At 40.7% G+C, this 27740-nt stretch overlaps 2 long non-coding RNA genes across 13 annotated transcripts in view; both read left to right on the top strand.

Annotated features, from left to right (window-relative positions):
• LOC112652733 (uncharacterized) overlaps window positions 1-4105 on the top strand; it is a 32172-nt gene extending 28067 nt beyond the window's left edge. For 8 of the 12 annotated variants that reach the window (XR_007410440.1, XR_007410443.1, XR_007410442.1 and 5 more), the window contains one exon: window positions 1920-4102. This is a non-coding gene — a long non-coding RNA (uncharacterized LOC112652733). Of the gene's footprint in view, window positions 1-1919 lie in introns of all 12 variants that reach the window. The other 4 variants (XR_007410441.1, XR_007410444.1, XR_007410438.1 and 1 more) reach the window with 1 other exon arrangement.
• Window positions 4106-4108: 3 nt separating this feature from the next.
• Window positions 4109-9860, top strand: LOC125755012 (uncharacterized). Its single transcript, XR_007410450.1, has 3 exons — window positions 4109-4352; window positions 7478-7633; window positions 9680-9860. It is a non-coding gene; the product is annotated as an uncharacterized LOC125755012 (long non-coding RNA).
• The last annotated feature ends 17880 nt before the right edge of the window (window positions 9861-27740 follow it).

Genomic DNA, 27740 nt, shown 5'->3' with positions numbered 1-27740 from the left:
TTGCCACCAGCACATCGAGGGCAGAGTCCCTGCCCTTCACTCAACTTCTGATGGTTCCAAGGTTCTTCATCTTGTGACTATATTTCTCTCTGCTCCATCTTCACCTCTTCTGTATGTCTCTCCTCTGTGTGTCTCTCTGTGTGACATAATAGGCAATATATATTTGGTCATTGCCCCTTACTCTCAACACAGAGCTCCTAAAACTCTTGTAATTTCCTAAGGGATAGAAGTGATGGGAGCATCAGACACAGAGCTCATAAATCACTTGGAGTTTCTTGGGTGAAAGAAGCACCTTTTGCTGTAATGAGGTTACTCTTGGTGGGCTCTTGCATGGGGCTTCAGGGTAGACACTGGCCACCAGAGAGATCAAGCCATGATTAGAAGGTTGGAACTTTCATCACTGCAGGATGGAGAAGCTAGAGACCGAGTTAGTAATTAATCATGCCTATTTGATGGAGCCTCTATAAAAGTCCCTAAACTATAGGATTTGGAGAGTTCCAGGCTGATGAACACATCTATGTGCTGTGAGGGTGGCACACCCCAACTCCATGGGGATGGAAGCTCCTGAAGTTGGGAGCTCCTGAGGTTGGGAGCTCCTGAGGTTGGGACCCTTCCAGACCTCATCCTGTGTACCTCTCCTATAAGCTTTATAATAAACTGGTGGATGTAAGTAAACGTTTCCCTGAGTTTTGTGAGCTGTCCCATCAATTACCGAACCTGAAGTTGAGCTGTGACTTTGCAGCCAAGTTGAACAGAGGGGTGGGTACCTGGGGAACTATTATTTGCCAACTAGCATCTGAAGGGAGGGCAGTCTTGTGGGACTGAACCCTTAAACCTGTGAGTCTGGTGCTAACTTTGGGTGGTTAGTGTTAGAATTGAATTAAATTGTAGGACGCTTAGTTGGTGTCTGGAGAGTTGGAAAATCAATTGATATGTGTGTGTGTGGGGGGGGGGAAGATCCCTACATATTTGGTGCCAGAAGTGTTTTGAGTTGAGTTTTTACACTAGTCTCCACACCTCTTCTGTCTCTTGCTTATAAGGATACACATAGGATTGCATTTAGGGTTCATCAGAATAACCCAGGATACCCTCTTCCTCTCAAGATCTTAAATTCAATCAACCTTTTGACATATAAGTTATATTTAGTCTTTTGCTGTCTAAAGCGATATTCACAGATTCTGGGGATTAGGACCTAGACATATCTTGTGGGATTCACCTTCAGCCCACTCCATGGACCTGTACTGATATGAACATGTGGGATGTTCCAGCGGGGAATACATGTGAAGGTGTGCAATGCGCACACAATGATTCTTTACTCTGAAAATAAATGTCCCTCAAAGAGCAAACCAAAGTCATCATCCTTTTAAAGCTGATTCAGAAATACATGTTTTTAGGAATTGACGGTTTTTGTACTATGCTCCGTACTCTGCCATTTTTGTAGGTAATATTCAAAATATTTGCCCTAAATGTTCTCCATTATTCTAGCTTGTGCACCTTTAGATAAGAAATTAGGAAACATGAAAAAGTCCCTTAGTTTCTCTAATCTCACTGAAAGGTTATGGAATTGGGTTAAAGTTTCAGGTCAGTTCCTTGGGGTTGGAAATTTTGCATTTATTTTGTGAATTGGAACAATCTCCATGTGGGTAGAAATTAAAATTAAACTTTTTTTCAATGGAAAGTTGAAACATAACAAAATATCAGGGAAATAACATACACCCACACATTTACCATCCAGGTTGAATGATTATCAATTCCTAGGTCACTGTCACCTGAGCCACCACCCATTCCTCATTCTCCATTTTTAAAAATTATTTTCTTTTAAATGATTTCAAACTTTTGGTAAAGTAAGACTAGTACAAAGGACTTCTGCATACCATTTTTCCAGTTGTCGACTTCATCATTCTTCTCTTTCTCTCCAGGACAGACTGCCATCACGTGCTGCCAGATACGACTTCCTGAAGACACTGTATCATACAACCTGAATGTTCATGGAGGAATGTTGGATAATCCCCGAGGAGTGGCGTTCTGGAAAATAACTTGTCTGTAATACTCAATAACTTTAAAGTCTTGACTGACAAAGAAAGATTGAAGGACTGTGTCAGACTGAAAGAGACTGAAGAGGCAGAAATTAATGCAATATGTGACCTTGGACTGGATCCTTTTTTAAGTCACTTTCAAGACAGTTGATGGAATCAGAACATAGATTTTTAGATTATGCCGAGAAGAATATTTTAGTCTACACGGGGAATATGTCAGATAACAATGCCATATTAATAAAGATATAATAGGCACTTTGGTGATAATCTAACTTCCAACTTTAGACACAAATACTGTGAGAATTCTGCTTCTGTTGAAACCTTCTTAGTAAACCTGTACTGCACCTTTAGTTGCATAAGTGCTACAAAGTTTTGAAAAATACACAAAATAAATGCAAAAAAAAAAATCCAACTTTGGGGCCACAGCTATAGTGTGTGGAATAATCTTTTATTCTTCTTTTGAGTGTGTTTTCTTGTTTTTTGAAATTTATGAACTGTAAGTAAAAGGAGAAACAAGAAGGAATATCCATGAGCATAGAGACAGTAATAGAGAGGCAAGAATGAATGAAGTTGTCAGGAGCACGAGTGAAAGGAGTGAAGATGATGGTTAAGAGAGGAACTCTGGGGACGCTGGCACCCATTCGGAGAGCTGGAAGAAGAAGACTAGGAGCTCAGGAAGGGACTGAGAAGTATGTCGAGAGAGGGAAAACAACCTTGAATGGCTTGGGGGCCCACAAGTCACAGGAAGAAAACTTTGGGTTTTTTTAAAGGAAGGAAGTGAGTGGTCAACATTGTCAAGTGTTACTGAGACGTAAGAGAGGTTTCAGTGACATGGGAAGGGAAGAAGATTTTGGAAGACTTAGGAATGCATAGCAGTTAACAAAATGGAAGTTCTTATAGAAGGAGCCCAGTTCTTTTTTTTTTTTTTAGCCCAGTTCTTAAGTGAGAAGAGAATTAGCAATAGCCACAGGGACATAGGCGGAGAGTGGAGTTAACTCATTTTCAAGACAGAAGACAATGGGCAGCATTTGATTGCTTATGGGATAGACATAGTAGAGAGGAAAGGGGTGGGAAGAGAGATATAGAAATGAATGATGTCCTTGGGATGATATGGGATTTAGGACCTGGGCAAAGAATACCCTATAGATTCGTGTCATTGTGACAAAACAGTAGGGGAAAATGTGGGTACAGATTTATGGGTAGGAACTGAATGAGCTTACATCTGATATATATGGTTTATTTTATTACATATATGAAATGTATCATATATTGTCATATATATGATATTTATATAAACCCTGCAGATACAAACTTCTTCAGCTGATTTTCATGGTCCAAGATGGATTTCTTTCTATCTATCTATCTATCATATATCTATATGGAAAAGCGATGTGCTGAGAGAGGAATAGCATTGTAATGTCAGTGAACACTGAATACATACTAGAAAAATAAATGGTAATCCAAAATGTTAAAAAATTAAACATCGATGTATTTTGGAAAATCCGTTGGTCTCTTTTTCCTCCACTTAATTTTGTTTTAGCTGGGTGATATTTTTTCTCTTTTAATAATACCCACTAATGTTACCTAAATAGAAATTTAAAAAATAAAGTCAACCAGCTATTCAAGACATTACATCTAAATCGGTCTTACTTATATCCCAGGGAGTTGTATTGGTGATAGAACAGTCACTGCCCCCGTGCCATCTGCCATAAATACATCCTACAGTCAACAACATGAAAGCCATTAGGAATAAACACACAGGGTTTCTGGTATGCTGTGATTGTCACCTCCTTGGATCTCATGCCCAATGCCTAAAATGAGTTAAGCATATAAATCCTGCAGACGCCGATGTCTCCAGCTGATTCTTATTATGTAAGGATGGGAAGAGAGTTTTAAAATGAACCAGCCAGGGGAAAGCTCAGTCAGCACTGTTAGGGATCTCTATACCATGGCTTAGAGGAGGTGGATGGATTGGGTGGGAAGAATGAGGAAACAGAGTTCAGGGCAGTGTTCAAATTCTGGGTTTCCATCTCTAAGAACATGCCCATTACTCTAGAGGATACCTCTTTTTTTTTTTTTTTTTTTCAGTCCCCCTCCTCACTTATTTTCTTTTTTCTCTTCCATTTTCTTCTGTCTTGATCTTTCCAGGTGGCCACTGGAGAGCAGGACTAATTCACATCCAGAAGAATGAAGAGTTGGAATGAGTCTTTCTAATCCATTGACCCCTATGTTCTACCAAGAAGGAAACTCTCTTTTCCAAATAGTTTTCTTCCTTCGTATTGTGGAGCTAAAAAAAGGAGGCATGAAAATAGCTTCGTAAGCACAGTGATTTTTTTTTTTTTAACCCTGGATTTATTTAGAGTCATCACAGTGCTCTAACTTCTGTTGATACCTATTTTATACCTAACAAGAAATTCTGTAAAAATAAAGGGAAAAGCTTATGGACTCTGACTACTTTAGACATTTTCAACTATATGTGTTCATTAAATATCTGTGTTATGATTACAGCAGTGCAAGAGCACAAAGCAAATAGAAAGTAGAAGCTTGATACTCCGCACAGTGGACTTACAACCATTAAGATACTGATTGGTTTCCTGAAAGGCTATGGGGGCTAAGGAACAACTAGAATAGAAAATTTCTCACTATTGACTCATTATGACTAGAATAGAAAAATTCACAGTAGCTCAAAATACCCGATCTTTGATCTCTAGAAAGGGAGGATTTGAATTGTATGCATATTTTTATACTATTTCCTCCATAATGCCTAGAGTGTAGAAAAATGTTCAAAATGTATTTGTTGAAAAAAGTTTTGAGTGTGTAGTAGGATACATCTTAAAGGGTCTTTAAAAGGGTTGTTAAAGTTTTGGAAAACAGCCATGCAATACTTTCCTCACTCCTTCTTCTCTTCCTTCCCTCCCTTCTTTCAGTTCTTACGTCTGTCTTTCCTTCCTTCCTTCTTCTTTTTTCCCCCCCTCCCTCCTTTCTTGCCCCTTTCTCTCTCTCTTTCTTTTTTTTTCTCTCTCTCTTTCTTTAAGAGGTGGGGGGAAGCACCCCCCACTGCAACCCAAGAATCTGAGGGAGGCTCTTCCAAGATTAAACTCCAAGGGGCAAATCCCCAACACCAAGCACAAAAAGACAATGTTCTCGGTCAAAGCCAGGAAGGTCCTATTGCTTGCAGGACTTATCCCTTGAGACTCCATGTGGTGTAGCTTCTACATCTCAGGCTGCCATGGATTTATCCAGATTCCAATGTTTCTGAAAACTCTGATGTCGACTCCCCCTAGAAAAGGTGTGCAATGAAGCCCATTTGAGACTTGCCTTGACTTAATAGTAGCATTGGCGGTCAATAGCCTCGATGGTCTTGGAGCCTCATGTATGACTAGTGGAAAAAGTCACACCCCCAAAGTCACTTGAAAAATAACTGCCATTGTGTTACGGCTCTCTGAGCATCTATGCTGTGTGATAGACATTGCTAGTGTTTCTATAGGGACCAGGATTTATCTCAAAATATCCTATCAGGATACACTCAATTCTTGTCATTTTACTGAGAATCCCCTAAGGAAATCAAAACCCAAGTTCAGCAGCAGGAGGAAAACCGTCGTCTCTATGAGTCTAGGCAGGCTTCTCAGGCGTCGCAAGATCATTCCGTATTGAACTTGAGCATGTGTCATATAAAAGAGTACTTTATCATTACAAAATAAAAGTATGAAATTTATCCTCAAACCTGTATTGACATTCACAGCATAATTTAGACATCCCTAGTGCTATTTTGGACAGTTTGATTTTTCAACATGCCCCCCGAATTGCAGAATCCAGGCAAAAAGACTAACAGGCCTGCAGTGCAGCCCACATGATGAATGGATAAAAACCTCCACTTTTCCCTTTCTGAAGCCCGAAGTCCCTCCACACAAAATATTATTTTGTTTCTTCTTACATTTATTCTTTGCCTTTAAGTTGGGACCTGTCGCAGACTGTAATTGTTTTAGTGTTTGGTTTACGGTAGGTTGTCAGGCTTTAGCAGGAATCCGCAAATTCTATTTCACACCATAGTATCCTGTAAACTCCCTACATCAATGGTTATAATACGGGGGAGCAGGAAACAGGGAGAGAGATGGAGGTTATCGTTCTTGGAAGAGCCCGTGAAGCTGCAAGGACGGTCTCAAGAAATAAAGTGCTGGAGCAAGGGAAGAAGTAAGGGATTCAAGTTCTCTCAATCTTTATGTTGCTTTCAGCTCATTCCTCTCCCAGGCGTGGAGGCGAAGTCTTAGAAGATGTTTTCTGGGTGGACAAGTTATGCTCATGGCTTTCTGGAAGCTGGAGGCAAGGAGAACTAGCCCAAGCAGGTGGAGGTGGGGGTCATCGTCTGGCAGACAGCAATGATGGGGTCCCAATGTGTGGCCAAGTCCGAGTATGACTCAACCACCGAAGATAGAAGCGAGTTCCCATGAAGCTCTTAGAGGTCAGCCCAGGAGCAGGATGGCAGCACTATTTTCTCAGAAGGGAAAGATGGCTTTGCTGAAAAGGCCCAGCATTTTTACACATTCCAGTACTTTTTGATGTGTAATGTTGTATACCCGTGATTCTCAAAAAGGAAAGCTGTCTAATCTGGTACCATTCCTGGAGAAATCTGTGGAATGGCTTCGTGAATAGTTTATTGTGTGCCGTCACCGATAAAAGTCTCCCCTGGGGCTTCGTGGCCCTTCTCAAAGTCCATCTCATAATGCACGTTTGGAGACTTTCTAGGAAATAGGTGGTCTCTAGCTAGCGCTATTTTGGCAAAACGATGCTTAACAGATAAAGAGACTGAACTTGACAGTGTCATTTTGAATACTTTACTGTCACTCTTGGATAAGCTTCATACTCTATGCCACCTTCCCAAAAAGAAAAAAAAAAGTACACAGCATGTAACCAGTTCAAGCAATTTAGTTCCACTATACTCAAAGGCATATCATCTAGGGTGCAGTCTTCAAAAGACCTAAGATCTATGCCAACTGAAGGTAAAATTGTACACAAAGCAGGCAAGTTTAAGCTATAAATGGACAGGTTTATGCTTGCTGTGGAGGGGGGCAAAATCAGGGTGCTAAGCTCCGTAACTATATGTGATGGGGAGGCTTTCAGAAAATGAACTAAGTCCTGATCGTATGTGATAGTTTCATAAGTTACCTGAATATTGGAGAAGCCTCATGGGACAGCTCACAGACCAAAGGAACGTGATGATGACATTGGGACCCTTCAAAAATTATATCTTTGGGGGGAAATAAAAGAGCAGCATAAAAGACAGCTTATCTTCTATTAATTAAAGAGCCATCACTCCACTTTGGAAGTGGAAGGCAGCGAGAAAGTCCTTTCTTTTCTAAAATTCTTACCCCTTCTGCCATGGGCATTTCTTGGGCTTACGTGTTTTCTCTTTATTGAAGCAAGAACCCGATCTTGCCTTCCAGAAGTCAGCCCCTCTGCATTGTCTGGAGAACAGCAGAAGACAGGAGGGGAGCCCTGGGATTTGGGACTTCATGATAACCGTGAACTGACAGATGTATTTCCTGTGGGCTACGGCTGCTGACTTCCAAAACACACAGAGCAAACACATGTTCAAAACGGTAAGTACCAAAGTTGAGCCTCCACTGTTATCTAACCTTAGGTGGCTCAGCAAGCCTAAGGAGCGCCCGCACCAACTCAAGGCATCAAACAGGCTGCGTGCCTCTTTTCGGGGGGCTCATATCCCAGTTTTCAGAAATACATCAGAATCCAGGTCAATCCATCCCTGCCTGAGATACAGAAGCCGCAGCGCACCGAGTCTCGGGGTAGGAGGTCTGCACGCAGTGCTTACTCCTTTCGCAACGGACTCTTCCAGGCCTTGGTCAGGAAGAGCAGGGTCTTTATTGTGCTCGGTGCTCTGGATTTGCTCCTCGGAGCATGACCTCAAAGTAACCTCCTGCCTCGGATGCTCGGGCTGCGGTGGGGGCTGCATCCCCCCACCCTCACACACGTCCAGGGCCCCTCCTACATGTCGCCAACCAAGACCTTGGCCACTGAGCACATGGCGATGGCTGTGTTCTGGGACACCTCTGCGCCAGCCACGGGCTGGATGAGACTTTTCATGGTTGCCTGGGGAAAAGTGAGCTGCAGCCCACTTCATGGTGGTCCAGCTGCTCTTGGCTCACACACACACACACACACACACACACAAATCAGAATTTGTATCCTCTGACCTTCTTCTTTACCTGCTTTCTTTCCTCTCTTTTTCTGTTTTAGTATTTTTATCTAGTCTTTCTGGGCAGCAGGAGGAAATCCTGTGGAGTTTTCCCTTTCACCTGTTCTTTTTTTTTTTCTTTTAAGATTTTATTTATTTATTGGAGAGAGAAAGAGTGAGAGAGCTCAAGCAGGTGGAGAGGCAGAGGGAGAGGGAGAAGCAGACTCCCCGCTGAGCAGGGAGGATGTGGGATCACGACCTGGGCGGGAGGCACCCAGGGATCATGACCTGAGCCACCAGAGCACCACCCCCCACCCCCCTCATCGCCTGTTCTTAACTCTGGGCCATTCTGACTCCTGAGCTCACCTTCTTCCCCAGATGTCTTTCCCCCAAATCAGTCCCCAGGAGTTCTGTGTTGCTGGCCCTGGAGACCAAGAGTGTGATGGAGGCTCACCTGTCATACCTGTGTCCCCTACCTTTTGCCTGAGGTGATGCACTGGTCTTGTCTGTCTGATGTGGGCAGACTGGGCGGGGGGGAGGCAGGCTGTGCTTGTGGGGTCAGTGACCTACAGTGCGGGTGTGGAGCAGTGATGGGGGCAGACTCGCTGCTGTAGTTCCACTGAGCCGTATTCACGGGCGAGCACATGCATGTGCACGTGCTATACACATGCACACACACACTCACACACAGACATTTCTTCCTCTCGTGATGTGGAGAACTTACTGGTGAAGATCAGATGGGTAACACATTTCCACAATCTCAGCACCTTAAAAGAAAGCCCGCTGACCTATTGGTTTACAGCCTGTGGCTCAAGTTCTGGCACTGGACCCCTTCTTTGAAGCCAGGGAGACTCTCCTTCCCACACTGCCCCCCAAATTCAGGATCTCTGTGACTTTAGGAAGACCTAGCCCCTTCTAAAGGGCTCGCATGGGATCAGACCTGTGCAGAGAATCTCTTTGGATTTCCTCTGTCACCGGATTCTTAGCCTCATGAGGGGAGTGACACGCAGGCTGAGCCCGGTGCTGTCTGGAGGCAGGCACCTTGTCATCTCTTAGGATTCTGTTTGCTACAGATTTCCTGAGAGGTTACATTTCATGATAATCATGAGAACATTTGCAGTGAAAGGAAGACATATGTATAAAGATGCATTTTAGAAAATCTAAATGGATGCACAATTACCTCAATTGCTTTGGCGACAGTTCGTTTATTGGGAGGGATGAGAACATGTTGGGCTGCGGAGGGAAATATTGAAAACCTAAAAATTTAGCCACTCCTTTGGCTGCAGTTTTGGCCGGGCTGGGATGGTCCTTAGGCGTACTTCTCCTAAAGACTCGTACGTGTCTGCTGTAGGTCTTACGGGGACGCTTAAGCTTATCTAACAAGATGAACATGTCACTGTCACTGACCTTTCTACCCCCTGATTTTCCTTGAACATGGATGTGATGCCTGTAGTTGAGCCACCTTCTTGTGCCCAGGATGAAAATGGCATGAAGTCCAAAGAAGCCAACCTGACCCTATGGTGCTGCTGAACCCACGCTAGAGCTGCTAATTCCAGACGTCTGGCTTCCTGAGAAAATAAGCCCCTAAATTAATCTACTATTAATAGACTTTTCTGATTCTTGTAGTTCAAAGTTATGACAACTGAAATAAATGATATTTATTGTTCTAAAGAACATGAAATCCCATGGCATTTAATTCATGACATAAATGAACACCATTGCTTTTGTATTTGTATTTTTATATGACTTTTTATAATGACAATCTGATACAAAATAGTATATCATTAAGGACTAAATCCTATGGGATTGGCTGGGGGTGCTGTGGGTGTTTGAGCTTGCCATTTTTGATTGAGCTTTGTTGTCAATTCTGGGTTAGAGTTTTAAAAGAAATATATTGAAGGATAATTAAGAATGTCTAAAGACAGAAGGAGTATTAAGAAGTCGTTAAAAATAAGACTTTCTACTTATGAAGTGTATGAGTGTAAAGACTGAGTCTTAGACATAAGTTTATGAGTGAGTGTCATTTTGCGTAATCAAGAAGAATGAAATTTGGACCCAAGAAATCTTACATCCTGAAAGTAACCTTGGGTATCCAGATTGATCACATTTTGATTATCAATGAGTAAAGGAAATGTTTTGCCAATACAGCAGATTGACATGCAGTGGACACCGTTACAAGAGACATGGGATAGAGGATTTAGTCAAAAAGACATTAATACATGATGGAACCATTAGTTTTGCCACTCATCCAGGATTCTTCCAAAACAAAAATAAAAGACACCAAAACAGATTTTGATGACCTCATTACATGCATCAAGATAGGTCTTGTTACTTTTTTTATCTGAGTTGGTTCAAGTACAATATTAATGAGGTCAAGATCATATCATAGATCCCTGGATAGCCTAGCTAATTTGCACAAAGAAAATTACATTTTATAATCATGGCTTCTATGAGTAACTTAGATCACTTATGAAATATGTCACTGATCACAAAGGACAAATGAGGAAAAGCACACAGATGTTTCAAAGAAAAAGCCATCACCACTAATGAGGAACAATGTTAAATACCCGCAAGCGTAGAGTTTCAGAAAGTAATATATTTGGGGGATTTTATAGCTTAGTGGTTTTCTATAAATATTTTTAATTGCAGAACTCTTTGCTCAAATGTTTCCTTGGATGCCCAATGTGTAAAACAGAGAGTTGCACTGGCCGATGACGGAGTTAATGAGGGCATCTGTAAACCAACAGGCTGGTGATTCTCATGCTTTCCTCTTCCTTTGGCCCCTATTCTTCCCTCTTCCACTCAAACTGCCCTCTGAAATAATTTTAAAAATGTGATAATTGGAGTTCTGTGAATCACAATTGTTAAAAACTGATCTGGCCAGATGCTCTCAATTTAGAAATTCAGGAAAAGGCCACCTGTCTGATATCATCCAGTTAACAGCAAACCTGGAACTAATACTCAGGAGAATCCTGTCTGTAGAGTATAATCCAATAGTTCATATTTATGTATCTACCACGTAACAGACCGAGTTGAGCATTCCAGATGGGCAGGTGGCTGGGCTCCACACTGTTCCTTATTCAGGGATCCAGATTGGTTCTAATTCTGTTATACCATCCTCCCCTTGGCCAGCCATCAACTCCATGGGACAAAGCTGGTCACAAAGGATTCCAGGGCCACTAAGGAGACAAGATTGCAGATTGAGGTGCATCCATGAAATTGGGACCTTGGTCTGGAAGTTGGACTTAAATTTAAATGCATGGCAATACTTGTAACTACAAATGAGGCTGAGCTGCCATATGCAGAGAAGAAGGAGGACAATTCTGGAGGACAAGTGGGAGTCACTGTCATGGAACCCTGTTTCTTACAATTATAAAACAAGCATAATCTTTAGTTCTAACAACAAAATCATCTTATATTTAGGAAATCTTTAAAACTCTTTCATATCTGTTTTTCACTCAATATTCACAAAAACCCAATGAAGTTGAAAGAGTGGGAATATCCATGTTCATCTCAATAGTGAGCTGTGGTCTTTGGGAAGTACAGCAATAACAGCTTTTTAAGATAAGGTTTCACAACACATTAGTCTTGCTGCCAGTGTGGCTGTCAAACATCTAAGAAAGGCAGTTCATTATTAGACCTGAGCTCCTTGACCGGACTATACAATCCATTTTCTTTTTCTTTTTCTTTTTTAAATTCCTACTTCCTTAAACTTATTTCAGTCACTGTACTGACTAGTTAGTAGATCGTAAACTCCTTGAGGGAAGTGTAAGGTATCTGCTTTAGGATTCCATGCCCTTGCTGAAACTCCTTAAACATAGATACTTATTGAATACATTTCACACAAATTTTAAGTATTGATTATTGCCTACATGTTCATGATTAGACCAGAGCAGTTATAGGGGACTTAGTTGATTTGTTTGGGGGGCTTTTTCATTACTTTGAAGTAAGCTATTAAGGCTTGACAACAAAACTTTTGACATGGTAAAAGGACGTAAATTAGATGTTAATAGATAAACAGCTGTAGACAGACCAGTCTATGAATAATAGGAAGCTCATACCTTCATACCTGGAAATCAGGTACGTAATACTGCCGGATAATATATTGACTTATGTGAGCAAACGCTGTGTTTTCAAAAAGATAAATGAAACGTTTGGCTGAGCTCAACTTTGGCCTTCTGCTATCAATATACTGTGCATGGTAAAATATTGAGCATGAAAACATGACTTGGTGAACTAAAGAACAAAACAAAACAAAACAAAAACAAAAACAAAAACAAAACAGAACAAAACTTCTACGTACATCTATTATCCATTTGATTGCCTCCTTCCAGCAGACAACTTTTCTGGCGACCCGAAGGTTAAGAAAAGCTATATTGTAGGTGACTGGCTCCTTGATTCTGCTTTGTGAAATCATTTTTTGGAGAAGGTTTAGCAGGCATGGCATTAAAAAAAAAGGGTCCTCTAGCTCAAGAAGGCTAAAAAGTGATGCGTTCCTTACTCCATTTGGAAATTCACAATAAACACTAGCATATTAAGTAGTATAGGGTTAGTTGAGGTGCAAATGATCTATTTAACTTCCTTTAACCCTATATCTTTCATACTGTTTAATCACAAAGCATGTCATTCCCTGCCCCAACCCCAGCCTGCCCCTTTGTCCCCCAGCCATAAACACCTATTATCACTCCATGGATCACGGATTCATATTCACTATTATTTTTGGAAACACTGGAAGGACTAATCACAGTCTTTTGAAACAAGATGAAAAGCATATGTAAACTGTTACAAAGTTTTGATTTCCATTCATTTACTAAAATATAGAAAACAAGTGCAATTATAGAAATCTGCCTATAGTTATATTATCTGATAATTTCCAATTTCAGTAGTGTTGCTGAGGTTTCAGGAAGTAAAAAAAATAATTTGTCTTTTAAAAAATTTTACTGTTTCCCCTTACACATATATGATGTTATTTCAGTGAATAAATGTGGTTCACCTTCTTTTTCCTTTTCTTCACTCCCTACATTCCTCCCTTTACCCACATTAGCATTCTTGACTCTACTCCACATAATTCACATCATCAACCTGTTAGACAGCAACCACATGTCTGGACTCACACAGAGGAAGACACATCCACACACCCAAACACTGGAGGACAGGCTTCTGGAGGTCAAATTCTCAGGTTCGCCCCTTGGTGCGATTACTTGCTGTGCGACCTTAGGGAGGCTTTCTAATGTCTCAGTGACTCAGCTTCCTTATTTTTAAAATTTGTTATTATTTTTAAAAGATTTTATCTATTTATTTGACAGAGAGAGAGAGAGCGTAAGCAAGGGGAGCAGCAGAGGGAGAGGGAGAAGCAGACTCCCCGCTAAGCAGGGAGTCCGACATGGGGCTGGATCCCAGGACTCTGGGATCATGACCTGAGGCGAAGCAGATGCTTAACCGACTGAGCCACCCAGATGCCCCAGCTTCCTTATTTTTAAAGTGAGGTAGGTTAAGAAAGATGTTGTGAAGAAGTGAATTATTCTGTGCCATGTGCTTAGAAAAGTACCTATTACATAATGAAAATTCAGTAGTATCAGTGATTATTATGTTATTATTATTAAATTCGTCAATAGCCTGCTTTTCGAAATACGATCGTGTCTGCACGATTTTCTCCATCTCCATCTTACCTACCTTTCTCCATCTTACCTACCTCACTCGGTTAGAGTTCGTGGAACTCCTCCCAAACCAACAGAATTACTGTGAGTCAGTGTCTTCATATCATTCTGTGGTGTGGATACATCCTAAATTATTCAGTCCTTCTCTTAGTGATGAACTTCCATCATACTCTGGTGTTTTACCATGGTGAATAATGCTACAATAAACACCTGGGTACTGTGTCTGCTGTATTGTTTTTTTTTCCCCTTCAAAAAAAAATTAAAAATTAATGGCAAAATACACATAACAAAGTTTGTCATCTTAGTTATTTTTTAAAATTTTTATTTATTTGAGAGAGAGAGAGCAAGCATGGGGTGGGGGGAGGCGGCGGGGAGAGAATCCTCAAGCAGACTGCACTGAGCAAGGAGCCCAAGGCTGGGCTTGATCCTATGACCTTGAGATCATGACCTGGAGATCATGACTGGAGTCCAAACCAAAAGTTACCCACTTAACTGACTGTGTCACCCAGGTACCCCTACCACCTTAACTATTTTTAAGTGTAAAGTTCAGTAATGTTAATTCATGTTGTAGTGCAATGAATCTTAAGAAATTTCTTCAACTGGCAAAACTGAAGCTCTGTGCCCATTAAACAGAACTCTCTGTTTTCCCCTCCCAAAACTCCCGGAAAACCCCTTCCAGTCTCTCTCTAAGAATTTGACTACTTTAGTTGCCTCATATAACTGGAATCATAACAGTATTTGTCTTTTTGTTTTTGTTGTTGACTAGTGTAATTTTATAATATGCATAATGTCCTCTGGGTTAATCCATGTTGCAACATGTGATCAGAAATTCCTTCCTCTTTAAGCCTGAATAATATTCCACTCTATATATTCATATATTCATATACACACTACATTCTGTTTATCCCTTCATCTTTCAATGGGCCCTTGGGTCATTTCCATCTTTTGGCTATTGTGAATAATGATGTTATAAGTATGGGTGTATAAATACTTCTTTGTGATCCTGTTTTTGATTCTTCTGAGTATAATTCCAGAAGTGGAATTGCTGGATCATATACAATAATTCTATTTTCAGCTTTTTGAGGAACTGCTATACTGCTTTCCTCAGAGGTATCACCATTTTACAGTATCAGTTCTTATTTCTATTGGCTTTCTCTTAACATTTTGAGCCCCAAATGGATTGATAACTTTTATAGACAAGATGTCTGAGAAAGAAAAAATGGGTGAAATCCATGGGAACATATGGAATCCTCTAGAAAGGAATCTAGGGGGACTGGATTTGGAACTGATGCAGCTATAGTCTTAGTACCATAAAAGGTCTTTGTAATTAGATAATCTCTGCTATAAAAACTGAAAGGCTAACTTTTGACATTTAAGTGTATAATAATTATATTGTCATACGTTCAGAGATGTCTTTATGAGTTGAGAATTCACCTTTGTATCTGAAAATGTCAGCATCTTTGCTATTAACAGCAGTAGTTTCTAATCAAGATCCAGAATTCATTTGTGAAACAGAAGTCTTATTTTTCCTACTTTTTTGTGTTTCTGTGCTCTAGATTTTAGATACACACATTAACTTATACGTGACCCTTGTTTACTCCTATGGTTTGCTTATTATATAGCAAGTCCACTGAATTATGTTAGTTTTAAAATAAATTTATTTATTTATTCATGAGAGACACAGAGAGATATGCTGAGACATAGGCAGAGGGAGAAGCACGCTCCCTGCAGGGAGCCCAATGTAGGACTCGATCTCAGGACCCCGGGAGTCACGCCCTTAGCCAAAGGCAGATGCCCAACCACTGAGCCACCCAGGCATCCTTGCATTATGTAATTTTAAAAGATATTTCTAAATGATGTTATACAAATAATTTCTGTTTAGTGGCTACTAGAAATCAACAATATGGCAGATACCAGTTACAAAAAGTCATATTAATTATTACTTATCCAAATATATTCACAACCCCTTTATGTAGGTATAGACTTATTTATGGGGATTGTGGGATCTTTAAAATTCATATAAATCACTTGGGTATCTTGTTAAAATACCATTTCTGACCCAGTGGATGTGGGATGGACCCCATGATCCCTCATTTCTAACAAGCTCCCAGATGATGCTAGTGCTGCTAGTCTGGAGGCCACACCCTGAATAGTAAGAGGCTAGAGTTACCAACAAAGATCTGATTCTTTTGGCATGAAACAAGTCAATTTTTTCAGTTGCTTTTCATCTAAGAAATTATTTTTTTTTCAAGATGTGTTTTTCCTGGGCCAAAATATTCATTAAACTCTAACTTGCTAAGCAGATTCTTTTTGTATCTCTGTCCTCCTACAATAATCATCAAATTCTTATTCTTAACTCCAAACAACAAATTTCATTCTTTGTACTTCTAAAATTTTCCTGTTTAGTGCTGGACTCCTTTGTTTTTCTGAGCTGCTGCATCAATAAAATCCAGTTACCAACACTTCCAACTTTAAACAGATTTGACACATTTTTTTTTGCTGTATATTCTAATATGTAGAGAACCCACATAAATACAGAATGTTTGAAATCATGATATAAAATATTATGGTAATTAAAATTTTTATGTGATAAAAAGTCTCCACTCTTATATGGAGACTGTAGATCTCACGATGAGGGAGTAACACTATCGCTTATCTTATGGAGACACTATATTCTATCAAACTTTTCAACATACAGTTATTTTATTTGAAGGAATATAATTCAACACTAGTATTCAAGAGAAACATACTATTCCTTTAACTAAACAGAGATGCCAGGCACCTGAGTGGCTCATTTGGATAAGCATTTGACTTGGGCTCAGGTCATGATCTCAGGGTCCTAGAGTTGAGCCCTGCTTCAGGCTCCAAGCTCAGCTGCTCAGTAGGGAGTCTGCTTCCCCCTCTCCCTTCGCCCTCCACCCCGCTTGTGCTCTCTCTCTCTTAAAAAAAAAAAAAAAAAAAAAAGACTCCCTTACCTAAATAAAAATGCTTTCAAGGGAAGCAGCATGGTTTACCAGAGTGTAGAATTGATTCTAGGGAGTCAGACAGGATTCCATGATGTGAAAATTCTAAGACCAGGAAGATGTTGAATTGTGGACTGGGGAGTTGGTTGTTTTGCAAAAGGAGATTGTGAAAAATTAGACGGTGTGTAGTACAGAAGGAAATGAAAAGGCACAAGACTTCCAATGACCTCAAGGGTGAGTTTGAGGCACCAGAAGCGGAGTTGACCACCTTAATAAACAGAGAATAGAAGTTCAGCTTATGAATAGAAGACAAACCAAAGAAAGTCTGAGGGTTGATGCCTACCCAAGGCCCGGCTTCTCCTGTTGTATGGAGTTCTAACTCCCTGTACATCCCCCTCTTGTCCTTTCTTTCTGTTATTTTTTATCCTTCTGCTTCTGTTTTTTTTTTTTTTTAATTCATTCTCCTCTTTAGCTCCTGACATAATCATTGCAATCTCAATATGCTTTTCATTATTACAATGGAATTGTAATGTTGTAGGTAGGTGTAAATCAGAAGGAGGCTATTTTTTGATTAATTAATTAATTCTAACAACATAGATATCTTCTAAATAGATCTTGCTTTGAAATGTGTTGACTTGAAAGTTAGCATTATAGAAATAGCCTTATAAATATTTACTTCTGGGCTCAGAAGAAGTATAGGTGTAGCAGTGTAAGCATTTTATACTAGACAAAATATTGTAGTGAACAAAAAAGACCACCTTATAGCAAGGTGTCTCTAATTCTTAATATGAAAAGATATAAAGAATACTGCTTGGTGAGGATGAATATAAACTACCACAGTTAATATTTTTATATTGCTGCTAGAGTTGAAAGGTGATATTTGGGACCTAACCATTTCTAACTTCTTAGTTACCCCATTTACAGCACAAGACATAAAAGTCATTTAAAGGTTTTATAAATGTTAATTCTATCCTTTACTTTCAGAACATTTTTTTGTTTATTTTTCCCATGTAGATTATAATGAATAATGAAGATGATTATAAAATCTAGAACGAGGCACACATACGAATGCACACATTGTATTTTAATTCAGAAGGATTTAAATCACTAGTCTTGCTAAAACAAAAAGCATATAACATGTATTTACTTATTGGCTGTTAAACTCTCAAATGTTTCCAGGAGAAGAGTCATGAAACATAATTACAATAACTAGAAAAAATATTAATTTATTCATTTTAAAATCTGGAAGTCACGAAAATGATCAGTTCTTGTGAATTCTACGGAACATACCTATGGAAAACAAAATATGAGCAGGCTTTAACTTTTGCAAAATTTTAATTAATGTCTCTGAATTTGACATCATTCAACTGCAAAGATAATTTTTATCTAATACACATTAAATATGTAAATAAAGTCAATGTAAAGTAATATGTAAAAACTTCATCCGAATTCCTCTAAGGCATTTTCATTTGGGCCTAGGCTCCAGTTGTTCTTTGATCCCCCATCTACAACAGTCCTGTCACCCTCTCTCAGCTCGACCGCTTTGATTTCCTGCACAGCACTTGTCAGGGCTTGAAATCATCTTGCTTATATCTTCATTTGTTTATAATCTGTCCAGTCCAAGGTGAGTCCAGATTTTGCAGGGTCTGAAGCTCACACAATTTTACTGATCCTTTAAAAAATAATTCAAAATTAGATGTACAAAATTAGATACAAGTTCTCTTGGAAAGACCCATGCTAGCGAGGAGCCAGGAAGCTTTGCTTCCTTGGCTTCGGGGTAAATTTGCCTCTGGTCCCTCCTGTTAGCTTGTAATATCTCGGAGAGCCGGGAGTTTATATCTTGGTTACTGCTCTATCCCCAGCACTTCAAAGGCGTGTCATACCTAGTTTTAGAATGAATTAAGGAACATGCGTGCCACACGCACACTTCTTTCAAGGCCCAATATGGCTTTCCTCATGGCAAACGCACATTGCTGCTGTTATCAGTAACAGGGCACAGTGGCCTCATATTATTTTTATTGTTCTATTTGAGTTCCTCTATTTGTTTTGCTATGATGCTTTTAGCCAAAGTAGTTGTATTGTAATAAGAACTGCATTTTTCTGTCTAAAGTGCCAGCCAGCAGGGCACCTCTCATGGTCTTACTCCCAGGTGAGTAGTCCTGAAAGATGGGGCAAGATCATATTTTACTAAAAGACAACCTACAGAATGGGAGAAGATATTTGCAAATGACGTATCAGATAAAGGGCTAGTGTCCAAGATCTATAAAGAACTTCTTAAACTCAACAGCAAAGAAACACACAATCCAATCATGAAATGGGCGAAAGACATGAACAGAAATCTCACAGAGGAAGACATAGACATGGCCAACATGCACATGAGGAAATGCTCTGCATCACTTGCCATCAGGGAAATACAAATCAAAACCACAATGAGATCCCACCTCACACCAGTGAGAATGGGGAAAATTAACAAGGCAGGAAACCACAAATGCTGGAGAGGGTGCGGAGAAAAGGGAACCCTCTTACACTGTTGGTGGGAATGTGAACTGGTGCAGCCACTCTGGAAAACTGTGTGGAGGTTCCTCAAAGAATTAAAAATAGACCTGCTCTAGGACCCAGCAATTGCACTGTTGGGGATTTACCCCAAAGATGCAGATGCAATGAAACGCCGGGACACCTGCACCCCGATGTTTCTAGCAGGAATGTCCACAATAGCCAAACTGTGGAGGGAGCCTCGGTGTCCATCGAAAGATGAATGGATAAAGAAGATGTGGTTTATGTATACAATGGAATATTACTCAGCTATTAGAAATGACAAATATACCCACCATTTGCTTCAACGTGGATGGAACTGGAGGGTATTTTGCTGAGTGAAGTAAGTCAATCGGAGAAGGACAAACAGTGTATGTTCTCATTCATTTGGGGAATATAAATAATAGTGAAAGGGAATAGAAGGGAAGGGAGAAGAAATGTGTGGGAAATATCAGAAAGGGAGACAGAACATGAAGACTCCTGACTCTGGGAAACGAACTAGGGGTGGTGGAAGGGGAGGAGGGCAGGGGCTGGGGGTGAGTGGGTGACGGGCACTGAGGAGGGCGCTTGACGGGATGAGCACTGGGTGTTATTCTGTATGTTGGCAAATTGAACACCAATAAAAAAATAAATTTATTATAAAAAAACACAAAAAAACAAAAAACCAAACCAAAACAAAAGGTCATATTTTACTTCTCCTTTGGGGGATTTTATGGGTATTTGTATTTATTTTGTGTTTCATTTTATTTTCTGATTTTCTTAATTTACTTTTTCTCAAAGAGCAAATATTGATTTTCGTAATAAAAATTAAAATAAGTTCTTAAATCAATTAAGCTCAAGTCTCATAGTGTGCCTGAAGCCTATCATCATTTTGAAGAATACCTTTGCCGTGTGAAAATCTTGTTCACATTTCTTAACCATTTTATCCTAATTTTTGTCTTCAAAGTGGAGGCGGCTTATTTTATACTACAGACAGATATCTTCTGCAATTTGGAGTATTTCTCAATGCCTCGTTCTAAGATCTGCATTTTGTAAATATGAGTTATGCTTCTTGTTCCGTTGAAACATCTTGAGATTACATGTGAAAAATAGTATTGCTCTTACCAGTCTGAGTAACTATAAGGATGAGTTTGGGCCCACAGCCATCCTTATTCTATTTCTTTTCAGAAAGCCCTACATTTTAAAGGCTTACATTTTACCAGTCTCGGTATATTTGATCTCCAGTAATTAACTGTATAGCATCTGGGACAATTACACATCTGTTATAAATGTGGAAGCTGATTGAAAGAAATGACTAGGTGACTTCCCCTTGTGGGACACTGGCTAGAATGAAAATATAGAAACAGACTTCGGGGATTAAAGGTAGCCAATTTTAGTACTGTCTTTTCTTATTAACATCACTCAGAATGTTGCTGGCTAACTCTACTCATTCCAGCACCGTAAACTCACGCTGGTATCAGCCCAAGAAGAATATAATTAAGAAGAAAATTTACTGTCTCCCAAATAAATAAACGAGAAAAACCCTATGCTTGCCTCTATGTTAAACAGAAGTTACTTTGAGATTATTTGATTTGGATTATCCATATTGGAGTACTCCATTAGTCTTGACCATCAACAGTTTGTCTGTAGAAATTCTGGAGCCAAAAGAGGGTATATGAAAAAGTATAATCAATATTTATTGGGAAAATGATAATGGAGGGATGTGAAAGGCACTTCCTATCACCAAGACAACAGTTTTCAAACATCAATTGAACAGAATCAGATGCCTGTGAACCAGACCTTGTTTACATGCAATATTTTTGATGAGCCTTTAGGAATTATTCGAGAATGAGTAATTTGGAATTCTATATGACCTGGCATGATGGGACTGGGTCTTCAGGGAGCATCAGGAGTTCAGTATTGTGGAAGGAGGTGCGACACAGAGAGAGCACTACACCAGAAGTTAAGATTGCACATTTGTGGGCCCCTGGGTGGCTGGCTCAGTGGTTGAACGTCGGCCTTCAGCTCAAGGCGTGATCTCGGGGTCCTGGGATCTAGTCTCACGTCGGGCTCCCTGCATGGAGCCTCCTTCTCCCTCTGCCTGTGTCTCTGCCTCTCTCTCTGTGTCTCATGAATAAATAAATTAAATATATTTTTAAAAAGCATAATATTTTGTTTTCTTTTTTTAAAATATGAATCTTTTAGCAATGATAATGTAGTGGGTGGTTCTTAAACCTTAAAGTGCATCAAAATAGTCTAGAGGATTTGTTGTTAAAACAGATTCCCTGCCTTTCCTCAGCCTCACAAGACTGAGGATGACGAGGGACAGATAATTTGCATTTCTACCAAGATTTCTGATACCGATGGCTTAGAAACCACAATTTGAGAACAACTGGCATAGGATATTGATGGGCTAAAAATCACTCCGACATGTAGTTTAAAGGTTATAAATCTACCAGATTTATTATTTTACATGCCTTTGTGCAAAAGGTAAGGAGAGACAAATCTTCAGCTTTTCTGCTAATGAAATGAAAAGGCTATTCTTATAGTTTCTGATATTGTAGAATTTGATTTAAATATGGTAAACCATGACTACTAATTAGCAGAAATAAAGACCTGTAGGGTTTAGAATGTAGCTTCCACGCATCCTTCATCCAGTTACCCTCACAGCAATATCCTGCTTACTATAGACAACATCAAAATTCAAAAATTGACGTTAGTCTAGTTAGAGAAAAACCTTGCTCAGATCTCACTAGCTTTACATACACGCAGTTGTGTGTATATGAAGCTCTATGTGACTTTATCACATGTATGGATTTCTGTAACCACTACCACGACCAAGAAACAGAACAGTCCTACTATCACAAAGATTTCTTTACCTCTTTATTTCTTTATGTTCCTTAAAGCAACATCCACCTTCCTTGCCCCTGTCCTTAAACCCTTAAGCCATTTATTTTTTGGTAATGTGCAGTAATGTGTCTTGATCTTCAGAGCTTACATCCTCCCTGTACTGGCTAGGATAAAATTCAGAGCTCTAAGATTTGGAAGAGCCATAGCCGCCCTGGCCATTAGATTTGCAATGAACAGGTTTCAGTGCCACTAAAGGTAAAGCGAATGTCCTGGTTGGTATATGATGGATCTTTGTTTCCGCAGCACAATAGGGGGGTGGTGATTGCTAAATGTAGGGCTTGCATCTCCATATTTTTCCCACTGATATGGAAAGAGTTAACTCCAGTTCTGAAAGTTCTGGCCAGTGCTTAGAATTTCTAAGAAGGTTTTGCTTTCAGCTCTCCTACACTCATCTGAAGTATTCCAGATAAAAGGCACCAGAAAACTCTATAAGTCTTCTGTGTCAGGTGGTTGTGATTAGAGGAAAATGCCTGCCAGCTGTGTCCACACTGTTAGGAGCGCCTATGGGCTGTCACCATCGGCCTGGCACTAAAGTGAGAAGTGAGTTATTGGTGTCTGAGTCTTCAAGAAAATTAGATCTTAAGAGTAAGAAGTTGTTAAATGGCTGGGCCAGTGTTTTCACAAAAGGAGAGGTGTGGCCTAGGGCAAGAGGATTGGCTGTTGACAGTGGGGCCTTGATCTGGGCTCTTTCAGAGGGGAGCAGGGATATTTGCAGATGAGAGCTCTGGTCTAAGCCCAGTCACTGAGCACAGGGGGTGACACCGCACTGTGAGTTGACTCCTTGGCACAGTGTCTTAGGGTTTGCAGAGGTGTCTCCAATATTTGGGGTCTCAATAGAAAGCAATGGACTATAGTTTTGTCTATTTTTGTTGTTGTTTAAAGGCTTTATTTACGTATTCATGAGAGACCCACAGAGAGAAAGGCAGAGACACAGGCAGAGGGAGAAGCAGGCTCCATGCAGGGAGCCGGACGTGGGACTCAATCCCGGGACCCCGGGGTCACGCCCTGAGCAGAAGGCAGACTCTCAACCGCTGAGCCACCCAGGCATCCCTGTCTATTTGTTTTTCACATGTTTACAATCTCCCTCCCCCCGCCCACCTATTGATACTATAATGGCTTAATATTAACCCAATTGGACAAACCCAGGTAGGCAAAAAGAACAAGTAAACTTTTCATCCTTTTCCTGGTCATTGTTTGGGGGCTTGATAATTTTCTTAAATACAAAATGAAAATCTGCATATCTATTTTCCTTTTGTTTCCTGTTTCCACCTACCATGGGTGGTTCTCAACATTTCGTGTGCCTAAGAATGAAGGCACAGGGTTTGAGGCACAAAACCTGCATGCTATCCTTTATTGACAGTTGAAGAGATGTTCAACGGTCTTTTTTTTTTTTTTTTTTAAACTTAGGATTTTTATTTTGCTCTTTAGGAACCAAAGCCCTGCCTACGATGAGGCTCCATTTACATATTTTCATGCATTATTTCTTGTGACTGTCACAACCATCTCATGAAGCAGAAAAGGCAGATATGATCTCCATTTTGAGGCTGGGTAAATGAGACCAAGGGCTTACATACACTGGGAGATAATCTTCTGAAATGTTATCTATTAATCATACGCATACAAAGTCTTCTGTCCTTCTTTGTGTGTGACCCTTCCCGTGACCAAGGAGGCTTCCACTTTGCAAAGAGTTGAGTTGTGACTGTTGTGCCAGGAATGTGAGAGAACCAGTCAGTGTCCAGAAGAACTTCGTGTTCCTGTGAGAAGAAATGCTCTTGAGAATCAAAAGGATTCACCCCAGAGGGTGGCAAGATAGAGTTTGTCATAATAACCAGTGGGAAAGGGAATAGAAGAAATCTAGACTTTGACTCGTTAGGAGTCTAGGTGAGAGAGTCTTGGCTTCTTGGGTGTCGGAAAGAGTTTGACGGCATTTGGCTTTGCCAAAGGTCTGTGGGTCTTTGGGTGTGTGGACCGTACCTGGTGGTATGGAGACTGCGTGCATGGAAACCCAGCCGATGACTGTAGGTGCCCTGTGGCCATCCAAGGAAGGCCTGCATTGACCTTAAAAATAAAAGAGCCAGTTACTTTGCTAACACGATGAGTTTATTAGGGAAGAGCAGAGGAATTGCAACTTGGGACAAGCAAACTGGCGAGTCATGGGCAAGTCCAAAGGGACAAAGGCAAGAGCAGCTTTTGTCAGGCTTCAGGAGGAAATCGGGGAGGGTTGTTTGGAAAAGTCCATTGGAGAAGAGCAAGAGTTTGAGGTTGTGGCGGTTTCTCATTGGCTGCAGGCGGTGGTTAGTGCACTGTCGCTGGGGCAGGAGGAGATCTTCCCTCTTCTTAGGAGCAGGAGATAAAATTCCTAAGTGAACCGAGTCCTCCCTCTGCAAGATAAGAATTGCCCTCCCTCTTCCCACTGGTTCTGCAGGCTGCACCTGGTGGTGCTTGTGTGAGAGCTCCCCCTTCAGGGCTTCCTGGCTCTGTTCTCAATGGGTTTCCTTTTCTCGTTTTCACACCTGAGCTTTAGCTGTGCTAAGGACCAGCATGGCTCCTCTTGGTGGCGGCCTGCGTGACCCCTCCAACAGACTGGCTGTTGGCTTGTGTTCTCCTATGTTTCTCAATCCCATCCCAAACGTCTTTTATGGACTCTTCCCTTTCCAGTGGCCGGGTCACTTGGTAGCTGTCCCTGTCATTAATGGAGGGATGTGATATAGAATGAAAGAAACCCTCTCGTGCTAGTATTTCGGTGCAGCTGGATGGTGATGAGAGCCTTCACTCTTGCCAGGGGTGGAGGAAGCAGTTAAACTCGCCTTTTATCTCTGTAGCTCTCCTCTTCTTTCTCTATATCAGCTTTCCTCAATTCGCTGAATATCATCCAAATAATGAAGGTGCATGAAGGACTGTGAAGAAGGACTAGGACTCACATGCAGGCCACGGAAGACATTTATATTAATATTTCAAAGACTCAGACTGCCTTAAAAGAATCATTGATTTCCTTAACATGGTGGCCAACAAAAAGCACGGGGTTCTCTCAGCTCAGAAAAATGCAAATCGTCTCAGCCCCTATGCAAGAGATTTTAAAACACGGAATTGATTCTTCTTCTTCTTTTCGATGTGGTCCATACAACTCACATCTGTCTAAACATACACTATTTTAGCTCATTAATATTTATCCCTCGCCTACAAATATTTCCATTCCTCAAGGAACGTTTATTGATGTTTGCCGAGACTAAGCACCGAAGGCACAAAGATGAATAATGGATGGTTAAAGAACTCGAGGAGATCAGATTCTAGTAGCATATAAAGATAAATTACATATACATGGCAGCAAGCATTAAAATAGAGCTATGACAAGGGACTATGCTATAGGCATCGGAGAATGGAGCGGCTGCCCCTGCTTGCCATTTGGGATGGCACATGAACAATGAGTGAAAGACTGCAAGGTAGAGAAAGGGGAGACAGGAGAAGGAACTGTTCCGGCAAAGAGAAAGAAAAGATAGAGAGCTGTAGCCTAGGTTGTTGGGCTGTAATGACAGATCAACCCAGGGAGGAAGGATTGACTGAAAGAGATGCTCTTGGGCTCTCAGAACCGAGCTATAAGTGGGCTTCGAGCTGGTGGTGAACCTGGAAGACCCTTATCATGTCACCCCTGCCTACCTGTTACGTCTCCATGGGCCACAGCTCTCCTCCAACGCAGGAACCTCCCGATCCCTTAGGCCTACCAGGAGCCTTCTCACCTTGGAGCCTTCGTGCATGCTGCTTTTCTGTCTGAAATATCTTTCTCTCTCACCTGACTCTCTCCTCTGCTCTTTGTCCAAACATCTGTCTTTTGGAAGTCGGCCCCTTCTCATCTCTCAGGTTCCGTTTAATTTCCGAAAGATCTTCCTTGCCCCTCTGACCAACCTAAAAGTGTAGGTTTCCTTTTGCTACTCTCTCCCCTTTTAATTTTTCTCATAACGTTTATCTCAATTTAGAAGTACATACATGATCATTTGTACTGTACAAAATCTATAACTGTTTCTGTTGCCCTAGTTTTTATTCTCCTCTTTGACTTAAGATTCGCCGCCACATTCCCAGAATAGTCTCCCTTCTCCACCATGGATTTCAAAATACTGTCATTCCCTCCAGATCCTGATGCCCAGAGGAGAAATCAGGCTGGAGCATGAAATTTAGGACTATCTTTATGAAGATAAAAATTTAAATCCAAAAGAAGTGAAGGGATCACCTAGGAAAATATAAGTGGCAAGAGCTTGAATCATGTAGGCTTCTGAGAGCTTCTGATCTGATTTCCCTGGAATGTTACCTCTGTGTTGTATCAGATTCACGGCTTGGAAGTAAATTTACTGAATTCCATTCTTTGGTTCTAAGGTCTTCTTTTCTTTTCATTCCCTCTGCATTCTCTCCCACATGCTTCAGGGCATGACGTGTGAGGCTCTAGCTTCCTCCGGGAAGCCCATCCCTCCCGGTCCCAGCCCTCTGGGCAGCTTTCACTAGGGCTGGTGCTCTCCAGGAAGCCCTGGGCTAGGCCACTGGCAGTGGCAACATCATTACACCACCTGTATGTCCTTCCTGGAGGGATGCTGGCGTTGCTAATCTTAGGCATGCCTCCCCTTTTCCCAATTGACCTTGAAGCTCGTGCAAACAGTAACTGCAAGGCAAATTCCTGCTGTGGAACTTCTTGGCATTATCTCCATTTTCCTCACTAGACCTGAACTGGTAGAGTGATACAGCAGAAAGAGCTCTGTATGTAGCAAAGGAAGAACTTAAAAACAATTCCAACTTTGCTGTTTATGAGCTATGTCTTTGAGCAACTAATTTCACCCCTCCGACACTTACTTTTTTTTTTTTCTTTTTTAATATGGAGCTTCCTGTCTCATGAGGTTAACGTGTGAATTAAATATAATGGATTCAAGAATGCTTTGTCAAGTGCTAAGTACATATACAGCTCGATACTCTCATTTGGCATTCGTGTTATTTATCTTTTTTGCGACTTCGCTTATCTTCATAAACAGATCAACAACTTCATAAGGGCACAGATCTTATCTTGCATTTCTTTGTATAACCTCTCAGTGACTTACACATTATTGTTGCTCAATGTGTAATGGTTGTTCAACAAATGAGTGTTGGTGATCTGCCTGGAACAGATGATGATGTTTTCTAACAAATACAGCCCCTATATTTTCAAATGTGTCCCAAAGAAAACATTTTACTCTTGTATCTATACACAGTTAGATTTGGAAATTTGAAACAACATCCTAAGGAGGAGGTTTTAACTTCAGCCACTTGTGTGACTTGAGATAAGACGAGAGGAGAGACGAGAAGCATCCTGACCATGGGGGAAGGATATTTTCGGGAACCCTCTGAAGATTTCTTCTTTATGATTTTGAAGTTGTGAAAAAATGTAGAATTCCTTCTTTGACAGTCATAGCAAAAGGCATTAGCCCAACACATTTGCATTCCAAGGAAGTTACTCAGG

This window comes from Canis lupus, chromosome 4 (assembly GCF_003254725.2).
Source record: "Canis lupus dingo isolate Sandy chromosome 4, ASM325472v2, whole genome shotgun sequence".
Taxonomy (NCBI): Eukaryota; Metazoa; Chordata; class Mammalia; order Carnivora; family Canidae; genus Canis; species Canis lupus.
The sequence above is the reverse complement of the archived record's forward strand: the minus strand, read 5'-3'. Positions and strand labels throughout refer to the sequence as shown.